The following is a 6,000-nucleotide window of genomic DNA, read 5'->3' as shown; positions in this document are numbered from 1 at the left end:
GGGGGGGTGGGTCATCTACAGAGGGTGTCAAAACCTGAAACATAAAAGCGGGATTTCTGCACAGAGCGCGTGTCTCCCGCGCCTTCAGGCTGTTTCCGCATGTTGCATTAAAGCTCCATCCAGCCAGGTGAAGCTGACTGATACCTGCTGCCTGCAGACCGCCCGCCGCCTGCATGAACGTGTCTTCATCTGCACACGCACACCCCTTCACGCGCGCACACACACACTTACACACACACACCGGCAGCTCACGCCTAAAATCCTGTGCGCACCCTCGCGCTCCACATCTTCATCTTAACAGCGCTAAAATAAATAAAAAAAATCACCCGAGCAAAAGCAAACCTCCTCCTCCAAGAAACACACAACACAGAACCATAACCGAGCCCCCCCCCCCCCCCCCCCCCCCCCGGTCTCTCTGATCATTTGGCGCACGGTGCGTTTGTTTTTTACTGACCTGATGCGTCTGAAGCGACCGAGGCGGCGAAAAGGATCCCGACCAGTCTGCAGCCAAACCTCCGTGTGATGCCCGTCCTATATCCCCCTCTCTCTCTCTCTCTCTCTCTCTCTCCCTCTCTCCCTCCCCCTTTGTCTCTCCACCACCACCCACCACCCTCGTGCGCACTATTACCTCACAGCCTCCACTCTGCTCCTCCAGCAGCAGTAAAGCATATGGCGACAGAGAAAATGGTTCAATATAAAACCAGACAAACGGCTGCTGCTTTTCAAACGTCCACCTGTAACACGTCATCACAGTGAAGCAGGTGAAGGTGGAAAAAAAACAAAAAAACAAAAACCGAAATAAGCCTTTGAAGGCACTTTTAACTTGGACAACTCTTTCACAATAAAAGAGGAAAACAGTATTCAACAGGAATAAACAGCTCCAGAGACAGTCAGAGACTTTCAGGAGCCTCAGTCAGATCTGGTCTCTCACCAGGATTTAATTTAATTTGTTTGATGCAAAATCAAGATTTTACTCTCAAAACTTGTCACTTTTACTAACGTGTTTTTTTCTGACTTAAATTTTTTCATTATTAATAAAGAAGAGACATAATGCACAGATGTGTCTGAAAATCCAATAGGGCTAAAAACCATCTTTTATTTAAAGCCTATTGAAGATATTCCTGTTCAGGTGCACTGCGTAATTTAATCTACTATGGCTTGAAACTGAGCATCAGCAGCCGCGTGTTAAAACTGTCATTTTTACTTTTCTGAAACAAATGGTTTCTGCAGGTTCAACAAGTTGCACTAAAGTATTTTTAAGTTACCACACAGAATCCAATGTAATATCTTTTTCACAGTAACATGAAAGTATGATGGAAAACCAGACGGCATATGTTCTGTGATATGTTTTCAACACTTTCCGGCAGTAAATAAATATAATTCCTAATAATACAATGATAAAAGTGGACGGATGGATCACCTGATGAAAAAGATGCTAATCTGAAACTCCACTTTAAAGATGTAACAACAGTTTATAACTTTACCGCCCACAGCAGCAAGAGACAGTTCGTTCTCTCAATTAAACTGAAGACTTTTTAAAAACATCCCTGTTTTATTATTTGTTTCCTCTTCGGTTTCCACCTGCCTCACTTCCTTTCCTTTCCTCATCACTGATTGGCTCTTGTTTTCACCCTTACCACCCCTCCCTCTTTCACCTGATTGAGTTCACCTGGTCACTCCAAGGTTATTTAAAGACTTCACTCCCGCTCATTCATTCGTTTTCTTTTTTCTTCCTTTGGCATGAGGCAGGACGTTTATGTAACTCTTTAGTTCTTACACTCGGTCCATGTTGGTCTCTGAGAACTTTATCTGTCTTTATTTCTTTAAGGACACATGAGATTACTTTGATTTATTGTGTTAAGTTTAAATTGAATCTTTGATCTCTTTGATTTGTTTCCTTTCAGGTTGATCGGCCCAGGTGTGTTCTTCAAATGCAAATCTTTAGGGATTTGAAAATAAACCTTTGATCAAAGGATTTAAGTTTCCATGTTTTCTGACCGGATGATAGTTCACCTTTCATTCTGAACCTCCTCATTTAAAACCCTCTCAAGGCCTTTTTTTTTTTTTTAAAGAAACTGCATAATTAATTTGTTAATTAGAGACCTTTGAAGCTGTTGGTAGTTTTCATTTTGAACTTCGGACAGAGCTGTTTCCTTCCAGTTCACGATTCCCTATAAACTTTGAACTCTCCCTTTAACTCGTCTCCTGTCTGAACGAGAAGAAAAGCAGCGAGTCCACCCGTCATTAGGAAACAAGATTCCTCGTGGTGTTCATACTAATTAGGGCCAGTGAGCTCTTCTAATTATAAACAACCATGGCTCAGGCGGACACGCACACAGTACAGACACCACTCTGTCAAAGCCTCATGGGAGCTGTAGTTGTTGATGTTAACACACCAGTTAGTTTTTCTAAATCTTGGTTAAATCAACGAGGCGTTCAGATTTTTGCTGTGAAGCCCGAAGGGAGATTTTCATCTGGTTTAGAATATGGATCAAAAGAAAGTAGAGAAAGAGACGCCGGTGCTGCGTTCAGGTGTCATCGGCTTTCAGAGCAGTCTGCTGTAGCTGGAGGCTGTTGATGTGAAACCTGCTGTAACACTAATGCGCCCATTGTTAAAGTGTCATTACCAACCTAATTTATCACTGAGCAAACACACACACACACACACACACACACACACACTGACCAAACACACAGGACAGGTGCTGCCTGCCGCTCACAGACATGTCACGCTAACAACATGACCGAATCAGCTGTACCAAAGTAAACACAGCGACAACGACCTCGTGTTCTGCTCCTGAGTGAATCAGAGAAACAAGCCGATAAAAGTTTTCACATTTTTCTTTTAATAACCAAAAACTCTTTGCTTTGTCCCAATACTATACTTCATGCTAATTCAAACTTTCAAATTCAAATTTTTCTAAATTTTGTATCAGCTGCAGCTTCAAAAAGTCACAGTTTAAATTGTTGTCACATGATTTCCTGTTAATACAGAACGTAGAATATCAGTATTAATAATTCTATATATTAACACATTCTTTCACTTTCATGTTTCTAATCCATACACATTATAAGAGTTTAACACCCTGTCAGCTCCTGTGTTTTGCATCAGTGGTAATTAATGGAATATCTTTATCTATTACAGTGAAGTTCTCTCTCATTCTCTATCAACCAGGAATCTTGTTATGTAATAAAACAGCGTGCACAGATCTCAGCGTGTGGGCGCTTTAGGAGAATATACCACCTCTCTGTTTGTGTAACAAAAAGTCCAATAGTTGTTGTGTTTTGTGCCAAAAGGTAAAGTTAAGTGTAAGGTTTGTTATCTAACTATTCCTGGTCAAAAAGGTTTCAATCAACAAGGTGTAAAGGTTTTTTCCTCCAAATAACCTGTGAGTATAATATAATTAAAGACGTTCTCTATGTGTGCATTCATTACTGGACTCGTAATCACACCACGAAGACTCAAATATTTGTGTTAATACGAGGTTTTCCCTCAGCAGCAGCAGTAATCCTCTCCTGGGGCCAGGCAGACACTTTCGCCCACCGAGGACACAAATCTTTGTAATGGTGATCGCGTCACTGCTGTTGCCTCCCTGCAGAATCCATCCTGTGGGGTCGGGGAGAGGTTACTCACACTCCCAACTACCGCTGTGGAGAAACCTCTCAGCTAATGAAATATGGAGGCAGGTCTGATTATTGGCGGGATTAAAAGGCTTAATGTTACCGTTGTGTGAGATCAGAGTAAATGAGATGATGAAGCTGCTAATGGCCGAGCCGCTTCCGCCGCCGCCGCTGCTATCGCCGTCTGCTTCCTCACTCACTCACAGTTATTTCCTTCTGGATCCATCTTGAGGCCATTTCTCACTATTTCACATTGTCTGCATATTGAAATGTTAATATTTTATTACACTCATTACTGCGGCGGTAGTTAAAGTCCACATTTTGTCATCTCCTCGCGAGTCATGGCTTCAGTTCTCCCAAAAAAGCCGTCTCTCGTTATTAGCCATGCTAGCATTAAGGCTTTATGGATGTCTATCTGGTGTAATTTAGCACAGACAATCACGTTCTCCAGAGGATGAATCCTACTGACTTTGGTGATCCCGACTTTCCATCTATCCATCTGTGGTTTATGCCCAAATATCTGACTAATGACATTCCCATCAGCCTCTGCTGCACTTTGTGTTCAGTGCTAATTAGCAAATGTTAGCATGTTAAAGCTAAACTACGATGGTGACCCAAATAAAGATGATGAGCGTATTAGCGTTGTCATTTTGAGCACGTTAGCATGCAAACATTAGCATTTAGCGTATAACGCCACTGTGACTAAGCACCTCACGTGACACACGACTTAAACTCTTAGTCTTGTTTCTGTTTTTCTCTCTCGGATGATCGGTTACGAGCTGTGAGGACAAAGTCTGCACCTCCAGCATGACTGTCACGCTTTCTGACCAGTGCTGGTCAAAAAATGATCAAACTAATCTTTACTCTACACACTGCCTCCAGGAAATAGTCATATCCTTATTCCCTATATTCTGATACTGACAAAAGCTCTCGCCTTCTCCGACCTACTCGTCTCTTAGCTGCCAGCCATGTTAATGAAAGGATTACAACCTTAAACAGCGTTAAAAACACACCTGAGAACTGGGTAACAAAGTTTTGGTTGCTTTAGTTCAACAGGTGACTAACTGTGACTGATACATGTAGTTATATGTTGTTCTCGCTGCTGCCGACACCGTCCAGTGATACAAACACTCAAATCTGTATAAAGCAGTGGCAGCCGCCGCACAGCTCCAAATCCTGAGCAGCAGATCCAGCTCGTTAACCCTGTGGATACTTCTCCTGGTTCCTGCTGCCTGTGCACTTCGGAGACGTTCATTGCTGCAGTTTGATAAAGTTACTCAACTTTTAGTACCTGGAAGGTGCAACAACACCGAATACTAAAAAAGTCAAATGACATTTAAACCTTGTGGCAGTCGGGGAGAGAAATGGTTAATTATGAGGTGATTTCTCTACATACCACTGCAAACTAAAAGATCTATATGTTTGTTTGCACAGCACCTTTCAGCAGTGGTGGGAATTCGACGGATCTTAAACACTGTACAGCTCTCAGTGCTGTTCTTCCTGCTTCTCCTTTTCTTTACCAGAGTAGGACGGAGGAACGAGCTGCTGAGACAGAGCTGAGCACATTTTCAGAAAATCTAATCAGTAATAAAATGCAGTGCAAGATTAGATCCATATTATTCAGTGAATCAGCATGTGTAACGCTGCCATCGCACCACAGCTTCTCCCGAGGAGAGTTTCAGCCTCACGACTCAGACGTGACACGACATGAAGTAGGTTTAGTTTTAGGCTTCAGCCGAAGCTGTTATCGCTGTTATCTCAACATTCAACACAATTAAATACCATTCAACTGTGTTTGTTAGACGTAACACAAATGTTTCCTTCTTAAATAAAAAAAAAGTCCAGATGCAAAAATATTTTATGTTCCTTACATCATATAGATTAAATAAAATGGGTTTTATTCTTTTATTGTTCATTATTTTTGACTGAATTTTTTTACTTGGACAGAAATAAAATATTTTCTGAAACAAACATTGTGTAACAATTCCTGCAATGGATGAAGCTGCTTCATTTCATCTCCACTCACAAATCATTGAGTACAGTATACACACACACACACACACACACACACACACACACACACACACAGTAACTCAGTAGCCTGGGAAAAGCAGCGGCAGAACAGCGAAGCGAACCTTGTGCTGTATGTTTTAGATTTGACACGCATGAGGCGGCTGTGGGATGTTTCATGACAAAAACAGGCACGAGGGTGTAATTGCATTAAGCCACGATGCCTTTAAATAGCAAATGTCCTGCCAGACAAAATGCTAATTAATGTGATTTGGGTCTGTCAGTGTCCAGTGTGCGTTTTGATCTTCAGGTCCGGACTGTCCGCGGGCTGAGCCTCAGCTTCGTTAAGTTCACAAGAGCATGTTCTGA

General features: G+C 42.1%; 1 protein-coding gene across 1 annotated transcript in view; it reads right to left on the bottom strand.

Annotated features, from left to right (window-relative positions):
* Positions 1-522, bottom strand: part of LOC111662577 (complexin-2) — a 39,225-nt gene extending 38,703 nt beyond the window's left edge. Inside the window, exon 1 of the mRNA XM_023416474.2 lies at positions 455-522. The gene's annotated coding sequence lies outside the window, so the exon portion shown is untranslated. The remainder of the gene's footprint in view (positions 1-454) is intronic.
* Positions 523-6,000: the final 5,478 nt, after the last annotated feature.

The sequence above is a fragment of the Seriola lalandi genome, unplaced genomic scaffold (assembly GCF_002814215.2).
Source record: "Seriola lalandi dorsalis isolate HSWRI2012SDOR001 ecotype SW California unplaced genomic scaffold, Sedor1 jcf7180002054565, whole genome shotgun sequence".
NCBI classification, from domain to species: domain Eukaryota; kingdom Metazoa; phylum Chordata; class Actinopteri; order Carangiformes; family Carangidae; genus Seriola; species Seriola lalandi.
The sequence above is the reverse complement of the archived record's forward strand: the minus strand, read 5'-3'. Positions and strand labels throughout refer to the sequence as shown.